Genomic DNA, 17,598 nt, shown 5'->3' on the forward strand with positions numbered 1-17,598 from the left:
TTAATGCTACTGTTAAAGTTGTATCAGAGACCTTGCCAAGATCTCCAACTGCCTCTGGGAAGGATATGGCAAAGAATGAAGAAAAAAAAAAAAACAAATTTAGTAATTCATAAAAGGGGGGCTGGATGGTCAATGCCTCAGGATGGGCAAAGATAAAGATGCTTTGAGCTAGCCACTATATATGCAGCAGACCCAATGTTTAGGGAAATATCAGATGACTTAGAAGGCAGTGCTGATCTTAAACTAATGAGCATATTTCCCCAGAGTGTATTTAGTCTTAGTAGTCTCAGTAGTCTTAGTCTTTTAGTCTTAGTCTTAGTCTTCCTAGTCTTATTTGGTAAGAAAGCATTTCCCACCCCTAATGAGATAATAGGAAATCTCAAAAGGATGATTCTAATAACCCAAAGCTTCCATGCATCCCTTAGGGAAGTATGTAAAACTAACCATTGTGAATTTATGGCCCCTAACAGGGTTGTTTCCCTAATATCTCTCCCAGTATATTGGTTGTTTGTGTACAAGACTGTTATTATTTTTGAGTGTTAACTTTGTATCCAGCTACACTTCTGAGTTCTGTTACTTAATCTACAAGTCTTTTGGTGGAGTTTTTGAGGTCCTCAATGTAGAGTATCATGTTGTTATGGTTTGTGTCTGGATGTTCCCTGAAACCCTCATGCAATCATAAGGTGGGCTTCTAGAGTTTATGATTGATTCATGGTCCAATGCTGAGATTATGGGTGTGAGTGTTACACCAGCCCTGAGGCAGGTAGCTTGCATACAATGTAAAGGAGGAAAAGAGGCTTGCTTCCCCTCCCCCTTTTTGCTCTTGCTGCTTTTGCTATTTTTCACCACTGTGAACTATTGCACCCTGCCATGTGCTACCCTGCCTTGAAGCGAACCGAGTATGGACTGAAACTTCTACAAACTGTAAGCTAAATAAACCTTTTCTGCCTTCATTTTCGGTGTCACGTATTTTGTCTCAATAAGGAGAGAAATGAACCTAAGACGTATGTCATCCGCAAGTAATGAAATTTAACTTCTTTCTTTCCTATTATTCTTTCTTTTCTTTCTTTCTTTCTTTCTTTCTTTCTTTCTTTCTGTCTGTCTGTCTGTCTTCTAATTGTTCTGGTTATTTTTTCCAGAGCTATATTAAGTACTAGCAGTGATAGTGGACATCCTTGTCTTGTTCCTGATTTTAGAGTGAAAATTTTCAATTTTTGAATGTTTCATATGATTTTGGCTGTTGGTTTGCATAGATGTCTTTTATCAGATAGAAATAAAGGCCACTTTCCAATATTCTGTAGGACTTTTATCATTAACAGATGTTGGATTTTGTCAAATTCTTTTTCTGCATCTGTTGAGATGACATCTGAATTTTGTCTTTGCCTTTATTGATAAGGAGTATAACGTTTATTGATTTGCGTATGTTAAGCCATCTCCACATTCCTGGGATGAATCTTACTTGGGAATTTTAAATAAACTTGTTGATGTTTTCTTATATGCTGTTTGCCAGTATCATATTGAGGATTTTTGTGTCTATGTTCCTTAGGGAAATTCCCTTTAATTCTCTCTTTTTTTTTTATTTTAAAAATAAAAGGAGGAAAATATTAACAGACAGACAACCTTTTACAAAATAGCAAAAGAACAATACAAACAATACAGAGTTACAAAGTGGTAGGAAATTAACAATGCTTGTTGTATTACATACTGATATCTTCAAAGTAGTTTCTCATAAAGACAAGTAGAGACACACAATATTGATCAATCAAGGACTCATTAACTGTTTCTTTCAGCAAAGAAATAGAAGACAGTAGAACAACTATGTTAACTATCCTGTGTATACATACATACAAAATTTCTCCTTCTTTCCCTTCTCTTTTCCCACATCCCAGTTACCCTTTACCCTTGAGCATTTTCCTTTCATTTCATAATGTCTATCATACCTCCAAGTTTTGTCTCACTAGTGTAGTTCTCTTTAATGGTTCGGTCTTTCTCTTGTTTCATATCAAGGTAATACTTACTTCTAGGGATGTCTTTGGGAGTATGGTGTCCCAATTTCATTAGAGAATTTCATCAGTAGTGGCATTAGATCTTGTCTAAATTTTTTGTAGAATTCAGCATTGAAATCTTCAGGTCTCAGAATTTTCTTTGTTCTTAAATTTTTAATTACATTTTCAATTTCATTGACATATTGGCTTACTTAGAATTTTTATAACTCTTTTATTCAATTTTGGAATTCACATGTATCTAGAAACCTGTCCCTTCTGTTTTTTCCATCATATTAAAGTACAGATTCTCAAAGGAGATATTAATGATCTTCTGGATTTCCTCAAGATCCACTGTGATTTCACCATTTTCAATTTTAGTTGCATGAATTTATGTCTCGCCTTTCCTTTTATTGATAAGGTTGAGTAAGGGTTTAACAATTTTATTTACCCTTTCTTGTTTTGTTTTGTTTTGTTTTGTTTTGTTTTGGTTTTTTTTGTTTTGTTTTGTTTTGTTTTTCTGGTACCAGGGATCGAACTCACGACCTTGCGCTTGGGCTGGGCAGGCGCTGTGCCACTGAGCTAAATCCCCAGCCCCAATTATTTACCCTTTCAAAGAAGCAATTCTTTGCTTCATAAATTCTCTGTATTGATTCCCTAGTCTCAACTGCATTATTTTTGCTTTTATCTTTATTTTGAGGTTCAACTTTAGGTTCTTTATTTGAGCTGGTTCTGTCTTCTAGATGTGAGAACTCACAACTATAAATTTCTCTCTTACATCTGCTTTCATTATGTCCCATGAATTCCTTATGTAGCATTGGCATTATCATTTAATTGTAGATAATGTTTAATTTCCTCTTTTATTTCATCTGTGACCCATTTGTTATTCAATAGGTCTTATTTAATTTCTAGGTGTTGGTGTATTTTTGTGTACTCTGTTGCTGTTGATTTCCAATTTTATTGTGCTATAGTCAGATAGTACACACAGGATAATTTCAGTTCCTGTGCTTAACCATGTTCTATGGGCTGCCATGTGGTCTACTTTGGAAAACATCCCAGGTGCATCTGAGAAGAATATATGTTCTGATGTTGTAGTGTGGAACACTTGAGATATCTAAGAAATTTTTTTGCACAGATTTCACTTAGTTCTGATATTTGTGAATTATTTGTCTAATTGATCTGTCTATTTGTGACAGGGGAATACTGAGGTCCTCCATCACAATTGTGTTACTGCTTAGTTGATTTTCCATGTCCAGATAGCTAAGATAATTGTACTTCTAATTTCTATTGGTTTATTGAAAGGAACAGTTAATGTTTAATTGTTTGATCAATCTTACATGCCTATAAGTGGTTATGTGAGTAACCACTTTGAAGATAACAATATGTAGGCCTGGGGATTTACCTTAGTGGCATAGCGCCTGCCTGGCAAGTGCAAAGTCGTGAGTTCAATTTCTGGTACCGGAAAAACAACAACAAAAAAAAGATAACAATATGTAATACAACAACAATTGTTAATTTCCTATCATCTTGTTTTGAAATTCTGTATCATTTCTACTGTTTTTATGTTGTTTTGGTTAGGTGTTTGTTTTCATTATTTTCCTATGTTCTTTTCTCTTTAAAACAAAAAAAATAGATATTTTATATAGTTGGGTGCACCAATGTTTGGTGCATACATATTTATGATTGTTAGTTCTTGTTTGTGGAGTTTTCCCTTAACAAGTATGTAGTGACCTTCATTGTCTCTTTTGATCAGTCCTGGCTTTCAGTGCACATTCTCTGTATATATAGAATATATATTCCTGCTTTTTTCTGGGTTCCTGTCACATGGAGTATTATTTCCCATCCTCATCCTTTGACTTTCAGTCTTTGAAGTTCTTTTTGAGTTAAATGTGTTTCCTTTATACAGCATATTGTTGCATTTTATTTCTTGATCCATTCTGCCAGTGTGTTTCTTTTGATTGGTGAATTGAGATCATTTATATTGATGGTTATAACTGCTGTGTGTCATCTTATCCTTCTCATATTTTCCTCCTGTTGTTGGTACCCTGTCCTTTCTCACTTTAATTGCTTGCCTTGCTTGGTGGATTCTTTATATTAGTGTTGTTTTAACTGTAGTCTTTCATACCTTCTTTCTAAAATACCCTTCAGAGAACTTTGGGAGCTGGTTTGGTGGTCGTGAATTTCTTCATTTATTCTTTTTCATGAAAGTATTTTATTCTCGATTAATTCTGAAAGATAATTTTGCAAGGTACATCAGTTTGAGTTAGAGGCTGTTTTCTTTTAAGGCTGTAAATACTTCACACCAACATTCCTTGCTTGAGGGTTTGTGTTGAGAAATCTACTGTGATTCTAATGTGTTTTTTTACAGTTGATGTGTTCCTTTTCTCTAATTGCTTTTAATATTATATTCTTGTGCTGAATTTCTGGACTCTTAATTATTACATGCATGATACAGGTTTATTTTGATCATGGCCATTGGGATTATATATGCCTCAAGTATTTATATGTCAAATTCTTTATCCCTCTTCGGGAAATTTCCTGCTATTGTTTCTGTGAGATTTTTTTATGGCATTTGTGCTATCTCTGGCTTTGTCATTGACTCTGATGATTCATATGTTGCTCTTTCTTGCTTCATTTTGTAGCTATTGGATTGATTTTGTCATGATCCCTTATTTTTAAGATATCTTTTTAAAATTTTTTATTTTAAAAAATAAAAGAAGGAAAACATATTAACAGGCAGACATCAATTTACAAAATAGCATAAGAGCAATACAAACAAAACAGAGTTACAGACTAAGTTGAAGGAAATTAACCATGGTTGTGGAATTACTTATTGATATCTTCAAAGTGGTTTCTCAGGAAAACAAATAGGGACATACAAGATTGATCAAACAAGTAATCATTAACTGCTCCTTTCTGTACAGCAATAGAAGACAGTAGTACAGCTATGTTACCTATCCCGTATATACATACTTTCATAATTTCCCCTTCTTTTTATGTTCACTAACCATAATCCTGTCTTCTGGATCTCATATTCCAGCTCCTCTTTTGTTCAGTCTGTCACATATACTTTCAGTGGTATTTTTAATCTCCTCAATATCTGTTTGGATCCTTTTCTTGGCTTTCATATACTTCCTATACTGGCCATTCATGATCTCCATCATTTTCTTAAGCTCCTTTATGTTATTTATTAGTGCCTACTAGAGATTTTTTGGGCATATCTTTTATTTTGATTGTCATTTTCTTTTTTACTATTTTTTCTATAGTCACTTCCATTTTTTCTCTCCCTCTTCTGCTATCATTTCAGATATTTTGAGTGTGTGACTCTCAATTTTTTTCTACCTCATTGTGCTGTGGACTTATCCTGGGTGAACTAGAGGTCTGGTGTTTACTTTCATTCTGTGTCTTGTCATTTTCTACTTTCTATTTTTAATTTTGTTTTGTCTTCTCTACTGATGCTTGTAGAATTCTCATGGTTGCTCGTTCTATCACTAGTATTGTGGCTTCCCTAAGAAATGTCTATTCCTCAAACATGTCCTGTAGGTTGAAGTGTTTCTGGTCATTGTGTCTATCCCAAGAAACTACCTTCCCAATTTATTAATAATGAGAGGTTATTACCTCTGGAGAACCACTGCATTGAAAACTCCTGACTGCAGTCCCCTGTTACAATCTTTTTGTTTTCCTTATTATACCCTCGTATAATTATTATAGAAGTACAGGTAGTGCTAGCTAGAGAGATAAATTTCCTTTTAATTAGCTTAAAGAATACAACTGCAATTCAGCTAAACACTGACTTGTACTGTGCAGGCCAAGCTATAATGTGTGAGCCAGTATCACCCCCTATTGATGGTCACTCCTGAGGCCAGATAAATGGCCAATGAGGGGACGGGACTCAGATATGAGATCATGTCAGCACTGAAGCAATAAGACTCAATACAAAATCTTCTCAGTGCTAAAAATTTGCTTATAGCAACATACTAAATTACCTGTTAAACTGATAGGGAAATTTGATAATTTTGAGCTGGACAATTCATGCTTTGTTTCTCTCATCCTAGCATGCCTGCAGAAGTGACTGCTCCCTCACTTCCAGCCATGACCCTCTGCCCATACTCTCCTTATGTCTCTGCTCCTTGAGCACTCAGTAAAAGCTGGAAGCTGCTGTGGATAACTGACTTTTGCTTCTCTGGAGCAATTAGTCATCCCAGAGCCATTTACAACTGCAGTTTTCTTTTGGTTTCATTTTCAGCTGCATGCCACATCACTGAGTAAGAGACTGAACTTTTCCGGAGGGTCTGAAGTAACTGGGGGTCCCCATAGGTATCTGATTGGCTCTGCAGCCCATCCTTTCATATTGGACTATGCTCATGTTTATTAACCCAGGCAGTCACAGTACTGTCTTATGAAAGAAAAATTCATTAAACCACGTATGACAATCTGGCTAAACTAGTACAATTAGCTGTAATAATAACATCCAGTACAACCTAGTAAATGGCCAGTTATTAATTTTGTATCTTTAACCATAGGAGCAAAAATTCCAGTTATATAATGAAATCCAACAGATACCAGAAACTTGTATTTAATCAATTTTCCCTTAGTAGATTAATTTTACGTGATGACTACTTGGTGTCCCTCAGGAAACACTGTGACACTGCTGCTGGGTCACTCCCTCTGGTTCCCCTGGTGGTGCTGGGCCATGATGGGCCTACTTCTTCCAGCAGTCCTCTGCAAAGTATATGTTAAACTACGGTTGAAAGAGTTAACTGGAAGCATATGCTCCTTAAAAAGAGTTAATGAGAAATTAAATGGAAATTGTTGTACCTGGAAAACAGCACTATTCTCTTTGGTCTACTCATCTTCTTTAGTGTTTTTAAAGTAGAAATAGAGAAATTATCTTAATTAGGAGATATTTTCATTAAGGAGAAATAGATCTTTTGGGGACAATTAGCTAACTGGTTTATGATTTAACTTTTCAAGCATAGATTTCTTTTTTCCTCAGCTTTTGTGCCTACCAGAAATTGGCTTTCTGTAGCTTACAAAAGAAGCTGAGATCGAATGGCTTTGACACCTGAATATCATTTCATATTATACTCCCTGTGCACTGATCCAGAAATCTAACTCATTCTCTAGTACCTAGAACATTTGATGCAGTACATAATTTCATATCTTTACAAATAATGAACATCATGAGAAGCCTGTTAATATGGAATATAAAATGATTGTAAATGTCCAACAAATAACTTTCTTTGAATGTGTATATATCACTATGTAAATAGAGATTCAGAGGTTTTATTTATATATTATACCTAAAAACACTGTGAGAAATGTTCATTTAAGATCATACAGAAGTGTGTATGATATTAAAGCTTTGTTATCTGATTCTCAGTCCAATGTTTCTTGATTGTATAACAGTGAACTCCCAGGTCACTCAAATCCATGATCAGACAGTATAGTCCTCTTGTCATTGACTTGTAAATGTACACTATGATATGGTCCTGTGGATGGATATTCATGTGTGATCTTCAAGGTTCCTGCCGCTTCATCAGCAATTGACATGCAATGAGGTTTCACTATATAACAATCTCCAGGCCAACGATTTCTATCTTTGGCTCATGAAATCTGAGTAGAACAAAGTGAGACATTTTCCCCATTAATAAATATTGGGAAATATGCATGTTATTTATTAAGAAGACATTTTCTTATGAAGATTATTTACAAGAGGAAAGAGATGATGAAAACAGCAAGGGGAGACTAAAAATAAAGCAGAGAAATGGAGGAAGAGGAAAATTTAGGTCTCAGAATAATAGTAAATTGTAGAAGAAGCCTCCAATTATATGGTAAATAATTCTGGGGCTCTCAGGAAATATTGAGGCTCAGATCCAAATGTGAAGATTAATTGACAACTAAAGAACTAGACTGTTGTTCTGTATTCTTCTTTATAATGTTAGGATCTTTAAAAAAACAGTCAAATGTTTTTCTTAAATGTTTCTGACCCTTTTGTATCAAAGTAGCAAATTATTCATCTGCAGAAATATTAAACTCCCAAAATTAATCAATTAGATCACATAGATTACCTGGTTTGAAGGAAACAAAAATTTAAAATATCATAATTTTAATTTCCCCAAATACCCATTTTAATGTATTGTTTTCATGTATGTAATTTAGGAAAGCAAAGAAAATTGTTATACAGCCACAGTTTGAAACATTTGCCTTTAACACAATTTTCAGTTATTTTTGTAATTCAAAAAATCATTTTTAAAATATATCATACATGATAGTTTTCATTGTGTCAAGGATTCAATTTATTTGGCTGACACAAAAACATTTTGAAGGTTTTACTTTCTTAAAGATATTATGCCTTGTGAGTTACAGTAAATATATAAAAAGATGTGTACTTTCTAATGGCTATACTTTAATAAACCAGTGAGACTTATTGAGGATATCATAACTTTTGTTTTTTTATGCAAAATTTTCTAGAGACCTGGCATGGTTAAATATGTCCTTAATTCCAACCCTGTGGGAGCCTGAAGCAGGAAGAATGCAGTTTTAAGCCCAACCCTAGCAACACAGCAACTTAGCATGACATTGTTTCAAAATAAAGAAATGAAAATGGGCTGGGGGTGTAGCTCAGTGACCTGGGTTCATTTTTCATCATTAAGAAAAGAAAAAAATCTTAAATTTTAAAAGTATGTGATCAATGACAACCAAATCAAACGAGCTGTATAAAGTAAAATACCTTACTATGAAGATAAGTTTTTAATGTAAATCAGTTGAATAAAGGTTAATTTCTCATCACAATTAGTGTGGGCCTGTAACGTTTAGAATCTTAATTAATTTCTGTATCATCACATTGAATTTATGAGTTTATATTGCTGAGTACTAGTATACACATCAAATACTTTATGTTTTTCCATTTAAATTGTTCAAATAATGAATGAATTTGCTGCTGGTATTATGCTAATTTCATAGATCATTCAATTTAGGCAAAGACAGAAAAGAAAAATTTCCAAGGTCACAGAGATCATTCTTGTTAATCTTGCTCCAAATGAGTGCAACACTGGAGTCCAAGCTCCTTCAAATACTTCCAAGTTTCCTCGCCACTTCTTTGAAATCTTAGACATGGTTAACTCTTCAGAAAATGTGTATGGCTAACAATCAGAGAAGTCTCCATTAAAATATTGTCCCTATCTATTGGCACAGATAAAATCATTATATGGAAATGAATCATGTCCCACAACATCTGTTAGAATTTTCCTTTATTTATATAATGAACAGTAAAATAAATGTATGATTGCCATGTTAAATGTTTTAATTGGACTTAAGAAAATACATTAAAACATTGCCTTTCACAACAGAGATATAATTCCTGTTAGAATCCCAGCAATTTTAATGAGTAAGAAAGTGAATTAAAAACATTAACCTGGCTTAAGCAACATGACAAAGAATTTTGACTCCTTTGTAAAGGATACTCTGGCTATTAGCTTCTTTGGATTTGCTTCACATGTAGATCTTTGACAATCTCTCTGTTCTATTACTTCCTCAATAGAAACAGTAAGAATATATTATTCTTTTGGAGAAATGTCTTATGATTTTACTTTTAATGATTGATAATTTCCAAATGAAAACACTCTTTATTGTAGAAGCACATGTTTTTAAAGTGATTAAAGCAGATTTAAAGCATTCTTTTTGTATGTGTATCATTGTTATGAATGAGAGAAAATATCAAGGGTGTAGTATTCTTTTTTTCTTTAACCCAGATGTAGAAATTAAATTGACCATTGTATTTTGAGGGTGAGGCTTTGTGCTCACTGAAAACAGATTATAATTTAGGTTGATAAAACTAAAGTCCTTTTTATTTTTCAAGAAGAATGTATATTTTTGTTTCTTAAAATTTTCTCTCTATCAAATAGAAAATTTCTACAACAAATGTGCTTGGAACATTTGTTTGTGATGAAAATATGAGGCAGTTGCTGAGGCAGGTGCTCGGATATCCCAAAAAATTATGATATGATCTAAATATTGGCATAATTTACTCTTTGAATAGGACAAGTGATTGCTAAAGCCATCTTTTAAATATAGCACATCTTTGTATATGTGGTGTGCCAAGGGTGTGCAAAGTCCTACATATGCCCCAATAATTTCCTTAATGCACTTTCTTTAAATCAGTGGTACTATTCTTTCAAATATTGTTAGCAGTTCAGCATGCCAATACTTCATTGAAACATTTAAGCTCCATATATGTGATCTTTTCTCTCCCTTTTATCAAAGCATGGGGAAAAAAATGTCAGGAGATCTATTCTAATTTCTTGGGGAGATAGTGACAGAAAGCCTGGTAAAGCAACCAAAAAGGATTTCATGAGCAGTAGAGTTAGAAGCAAAAGAGCTACTATTCATTACCTATTGAATGTTTCTTAACAGAATATGCCTGGTTCCCTAAGATTGTTTATGGAAAATATGCTCGTAATCTTTAGTTTGTTGAGCCTAACTCCCAAGAAAAAATCCTATCAACCATGTAAATGCTTGAATATAAAATGAAGCTGCTTACTGTACTAAATGACTTTTTTTGTGAATGTTCACACTGCTTAAATAGAAATTGACTCTGTTATCCTGAGCCAGTGCACATTAAATGTGAAGAGAAAGGACCAGGGACATTTCATTAATAATGCACAATACTAGATAATATCACCAATTGTGATAATACCAGATAATAATTTGATCTCACACTCTTAAGAATATCAGTCACATCATAAAACAGCACAGCAGCACATTAAAAGGTTCAACTACGTTTTCCCATGCACTTTTTCCTTCTCAAGTTGTGACATTCTACCTATCACTCAAGTGCCCAATTATTCTATGACATACTTTGGTTTACACACTTTAACACAACCTAAAGTAGAAGCACCCTAAATATACTCTTCTTTCTTAAAATTGTTTTGTATTTTGGAAAAAAAAGAACCCTCTTTGAGAAACAGAAAATTATCACACACTGCAGAATTCGGAGAAATTATGAGTCTCACAAAAGTGAGCCTCATGGTGAGGAGGAACAGTGTTTGCTGAAGGACCAATGAGGTGGTTCAAGGCAAACTGCTCCTTAGGAATAGGGTTCTTTGCTTAGGAAACACAGCTATGGAATTTATAAGTTTCTCTCATGTTAATGATGAATGACTAACTTATCCCAAGTAGTGCTGGAATTCTGAATGTGAAGACTAGCATGGGATTTTTGTCAGTGTAGCAGAAATAGGGCTTTGATGCACATAAAGCTACTGAAGAAGATAAAGCAAAGGTACTATTGGGGGGTTTTCAGATGGGTTCACACACTAACCCATGATCAACTTGCTACTGAATCAGAAATAATCAGGGGATGGAAGACGGCAGGTATATGTGATCTTTTCAAATGTGAGAGAAGGAAGAAACAAAGGGGAAATAGAAAAACTGGAGAGTAACATACAAATAATTACAATAAAGTAGAATTTCTATTTATTGTATTGAATTCTGTGATTCTCCTAAGCAATTATAGATTTTTCAGCATAAGTGGAGAAGACACTGAAAAATCTTACTTTTGCCAAAGCATGGTACTGTCTTCTATTTTGCATATTTGAGTATCATGCCAAATTTTATTCAAAAGAAAAAAAAGGATTTTGTTTCCATGGTAGACAAAGAAATAGAAAAATAAGTGATTAAGAAAAACACTATTGTGGAAAATGAGGAGAAGATGGAAACTTCTGTCTTATTGTGAAATGTACTTAAAGTAACTATCCCATTTCAGAGAGTGAAGAATGATTCAAGGGAAAGAACAGGGAGAAGGGATGGAGACAAAGGGAAGGGAGCCACGTGGAGATGACAATGTTCACTTAAAGGTATTGTAAATCTCAGAGTTGCCAGAACAGCTCTTGGGCAAATGTTGTACACTGAAGTTATGAGAGTACCAGGGTCTTGGAAAACAAATGAGTCCAGAGGAGAGATAAATGTCCTGGTATACTTAATGACTATGGGCTTATCATGAAATGTTGTATCATAAGACTAAATCAAATAAGTTGGAAATAGATATGTAGGGAAGGAAATGCAATGATACTGTCAATTCCAGAATCTACTAGAATTATGACAATTTACTGTATAAATTGGTTTAATGTGCTTTTAAGGAGTGATTAAATTATAAATAATACTAAGATTTTGCAAGGGAAAGTAATAATCTACCACTACCACAGAAATTTCCATCTTCTCCTCATTTTCCACAACAGTGCTTTTCTTAATCACTTGTTTTTCTATTTCTTTGTCTACCATGGAAATAAAATCTTTTTTTTTTCTGTTGAATAAAATTTGGCATGATACTCAAATATGCAAAATAGAAGACAGTACCATGTTTGGCAAAAGTAAGATTTTTCAGTGTCTTCTCCACCAGCACATATAAGTTAGAGGAAATAACAAGGAATACAAAATATTTTGAAAAAGAAATTTCTTTTTTCTAAATGTGAGCTCAGAGGTACGTAAAGAATGGTGAACAAGAAAAAGAATAAATACAAATATTGTTTATATGAGCACAATAACTAGTGCTAGTAAAATCTAGGATTGAATGTAATTTGTTCTTTGGATGTTCGACAATCTGAGCAAACATTTCTAATAAACTTTAACTTGTTAAACAAGCGATGTCTTGCAATGTGAGCAATAGTACTTGGTACCAATGTCACATAATCACAACTGCACTAACAGTTCTCTATCTCACTGTGGGACAGTGGATATCTTCTCCTAACAGCAAAAGGTCACGGAGGAGATCTTACCCACAGAGGAGGATAAAGAGGTGCAGGAATTCCTCATTTCAAGTGAACTGAGATTAGAGAGTGCTTGCTTCTGTAGCACATATGCAAATGAGATTAGGGAGATCTGTAAAATGTGGGAAACTGCAAAAGTTTGTAGCAAAGCATCACCCAAATAAGGCTGTACCAGTGTGAGCAATGAATATGTTTAAAGACAATGAAATGTCATATTTCAGGAAATTCTCAAAAGGAGGCAAAAGCAAAAGTTATTGGATAGATCCCTTGTTAAAATTGCATGGAAAAAAAAAAGGGTCCATTGAGCCAATAGACAGCAGTGACTCCCTTAGTGATAGGGAAAGATGTCCTACACAATAACCTCCTCCATAACCTCCTGCTGTTGGGAGATGATGCTCATAGACAATGAGAGAGAGAGAGAGAGAGAGAGAGAGAGAGAGAGAGAGAGAGAGAGAGAGAGAGAGAGAAAACCACTGGCTCAGATGTGATCGTATGACATTTGACATGACATATTACATGAATTACAAGACATCACTCACCTATTAAGTAAAAATTTATTAGAAATGTTTGCTTGTCTTGTGGAATGCTCTGTCATACCAGCCACAAAGATTTCCATAAATAAGTGCAATTTAATTTGTTTATTTTTCTTTATATTTTGTGGGTTTTTTGCATTTGTTACATTACAGTATTGTAATCATTTTTATATGAATATTTTTGGGTTATGGAACAAATTTTCTGAATATCCATTATCTTTCATGAGGACATTCACTTTGATGCACAAATTCTTAAGGTTAAAATCTTGTCTCCCGACTGAATTACGCTTGCAAGCCATGGTTATACTGTACATGCACTTAATATGGTGTAATATAAGTAAGATTTCAAATTAAGAGAGTTGTCCAAATTAATATTAAATCTGATAAGCAAGAGAGCATTCATGGATTAAATTGTATGAAATCTTTTAAAAGTTAAAGTTGTGAGTCTATTTCAATCTATCACCAAAAACTAGAATAAAAATACATAATCGTTACAAAAGAAGGAAAGGAAGGGAAAACAGTAAACACAACTTTTAATAATGAATATGTAACTGTAATTATAATGCATAATCAAATTGCAGACAAATTTGCAAAAATGTATAAAATTTAACCGGACTACTTTTTATTACCAAGGAAATGTTTAAAATAAAAAAAGAACAGAAAAATAAATTAATGCATATATAAGCTGTCCAAGCACTAATTCTACTGTGAAAATATCAATGTCTCTGGAAAGAAACTTCAGTGCAAAAAGAATTACTGAAATGTAAGTTTTATGATACAGAAGCATTTAGTTAAGATATTTTAAGGTTTTTTTTGTTTGTTTGTTTTTGTTTTTTTTTGTTTTTCTCCGGTACCAGGAACCGAACTCACGACCTTGCGCTTGCCAGGCAAGCGCCTTTGCCGCTGAGCTAAATCCCCAGCCCTGATATTTTAAGTTTTTATGTAACAAAAACTGACATAAAAATGGGAAATAATAAATGCAATAATTACAAAGAGATAAAGTATTCCTAGTTTCTCAGTAAATCATGAGATTAAAACAAAATTAATAAGATCAAAAAAGATCTGGATATCAACTTGTGTAAATTTGATTTGGTAAAGTAATTGCATTCTCAAAAATGCAGAATAGGCATTCCTTTGAAGCACATACTGGACATTTACAAAACTGGAACATATGTTGTGCCATACAGTAAGTATTGAAAAATTTAATGATGAAAATTACACACATTATATTTTCTGACTGAAAAATCAAACAAAGCATAAATTAATACAAAGAATAACTGAGAAAACCATGTCTTAATATTGAAAGGTACATTTCCAGATAATTTATAGATCAAAGATGAAATCATAATTTCAAATAAAAATTATTTTCGGTTACCTGAAAGATAAAGAAAATGAGGATTATACAATGTTTTATTGGTTCCACTAGATAGTGGTTATAAGGATATTTTCTTTCTAATATGCTATGGATCTATAGATAGGTGTTTCATGTGATTTTAACAAAAACATGCTTAAGAATATTACTATGGTACTCTGGTGACAGAATTGATACTAGGGAATTAAACACAGATATACAGAACAGTATCAGATGATGCACAAATATTTTATATCATTTTTATATGTTTTAAAATTTTTCATGAGCTGAAAGAATACCTTTGTGTTTTAGTTTCTTATAAAATTATACAAAACAATCTCTCCATACAATGAGCAGATAATCTCTCATTCACAAGCATAAATAATGGCTTGACAAGTAATTCCATGAACTCTGGAGACTGGTTTATATTCCAGCTTTAAAACCTCTGCCTTTGTACCTTTAGGTAAATAGTTTTCTCAAATTCAAAATAAAAATAAAATAATAATAGTAGTAATTACCTCATGATATTCTTCTTTTGATGCATATAAAATGACTAAATTGGAGTTATCACTCTAAAAGTGTTATCATTTTTTCTTCTATATAATATTCCAAATTCATAATGCAGATATTGTACAAGAGCATTCCTGCCCATATAAGAATAATTTTTGTAACCACACATACATAAAAAGTATGTAGATGGAGTAATTATCTTTATTCATTTAGTTTATTTGTTCTTAAATTTGAAATGGTGCTTCATAGAATACAAAAAAGTGCTTCCTGAAATTCTAAGGACTAAACAGCTACTGTCTCATTCATAAGTTTTTCTTCATCTGTTCACAGACATATTACAGTTTCCATGATTACAACTTAATTAAAAACACTTTCTTTTCTACTTTTTAGTTTTTTCAATTTTAAAGAGAAAAAAACAACGCCAAAATAACAAAAATAAAGACAAAAACAATAAAAATGATACAGAATTTCAGAATGAGATGATAGAATATTAACAATGGTCACTGTATTACATATTGCTATCTTCAAAATATGAAAGGTACATTAGATATTATGAACAGGAAGGAAACTGCTCAAAAGAAAAGAACAACTGGGATGGGGGAAAGGAGAAAAGAAAGAAGAAAGGGGAAAAATATCTATGTGCACACACAAGATAGCAACGATAATTGTACTATTAATTTCTATTGGTTTATAGAAAGGAACAATTAATGTTTAATTGTTTAATCAATCTGGCCTGCCTATATCTGATTATTATTGCAGAATATCTTAAGTTGATAGAAAATGATCCCCTGGTATGAATGTTATGTGAGTTCTCTACCATAAGGAGAAAAACTAGTCCAAGCTATCTTAAAACTTTCCTCCCAATCTGATATGTTATGATTCACTGGGTTAAGAATGATTTACTACATAGCTTCCTAAATGTATCTTCAATAACTCATGAAGCAGTTAAAATAGAGTTTTTAAAAGCAAGGATTTCTTAAGAGAGAACATAGTTATTATCTGCATTTCTTACATTTTACATAAGTGGAAACTAAACTCCAAATATGTGTACTGACATTTCATGTTACATCAAAACCAATGTAACTCTAAGTTAGATATTACAATTCCTATTGCATGAAGTTCTGAGCACCTTTTGCTCCTCCTCAGAAAAATAGACCCATAGAGAAAAATGTCAACATCAATAATGTTTAATTTTAAGCATGGACAAGACTGGCAGTTTCATCTGTCTTTGGAGTGCACAGAGAGAAGACAAGATAGACTTTTAATGAGAGATCAGTGAAATTTCTCACCATACAGACATCTAGTAATTATAAATTGCATATGCTACTACAGACTTTGCTGGAAGAAGCTGAACTTTGTGCTATGTACTACGTATGACCTCAGATTTGTGATCGAACAAACTATGATGGGCCTGCCTGAGAACACAGGTGATTCCAGCAGAAGGCTGGAAGTGAAGTTGAGAACATTCAGCAAGGTGGACTTGGAGGGGAGTGCTTTATGGATGTTCATCCCAGCATGTCAGGAAGGCAAAGGGACGCTGATCACAGGATAGTGGATCTTAAAATAGGACAAATCCTAGGTATGTGATAATTAACTGTGTCAAATTGAGGAAAACTGCCCAACTAAATTGGCTCAGCATAGTTCTGAATGTGGAAGACCCACCTGAGGGAGGATTATTGCCCAAAATGTATGAAAGGAAAGAAGGAAGCTGTGCTTCTTTTCTTCAGAGGAGCTCCAGTCTTCACCTTGGATGTGATCTCCTGGCTTCCAGCGCAGGCCCTTCAGCCTCCAGCGCTGACCCTCCAGCCTTCCAGGGCAAAGCCCTTCACCTTTGTAGGTGCTTCAGCCTTCCATCACTGCCCCTTCAGCCTCCAGATACAGACTCAAATAGGACACTGCAGTGAGCTCCAGGCCTTCAGCTGGATTCTCCAAAACTCCAGCACAAAAGTAGACCTTTTGCTCACTTTTACACTTGACTCTGCTGGCAGCCATTGCAAGCCAATCTTGTAAATTCTTACACATTTGCATATCTTGTATTAAGTCTGTTTCTCTAATAAACACTAACTGACACAGGTGTCCCATATAAATTGTCTGAACAATAGAGATTCATGGATATTGATTCCAGTTCAAATCATGTATAAGAGACTGCTCTGTATATGTCCTCAAACTGACTCCTCACCAACATAGAGAAAATTGATTAGGAGCTTTTGACTTAGTAGAAGAGGTAACAAGTGCAAAGCTAACCAGAAAGTATATGAAGTTAAACAATTCTGCAATGCAAATATTAAATGTTACAGAACTACAAAGGGGAGGATAACTGAATCAATTTTGAAATATCAGGATAAGACTCATAAAAATATGAAATTTGAGGTGTTCCTTGACAGGATTTCTGTGGACAAATAGAAGTGAAAACAAATGCTAATGAGATCGAATAACAAGGGATAGAAAGAGAGAGTGTC

The sequence above is a fragment of the Chinchilla lanigera genome, unplaced genomic scaffold (assembly GCF_000276665.1).
Source record: "Chinchilla lanigera isolate Chin_1 unplaced genomic scaffold, ChiLan1.0 scaffold00001, whole genome shotgun sequence".
In the NCBI taxonomy this organism is placed as follows: domain Eukaryota; kingdom Metazoa; phylum Chordata; class Mammalia; order Rodentia; family Chinchillidae; genus Chinchilla; species Chinchilla lanigera.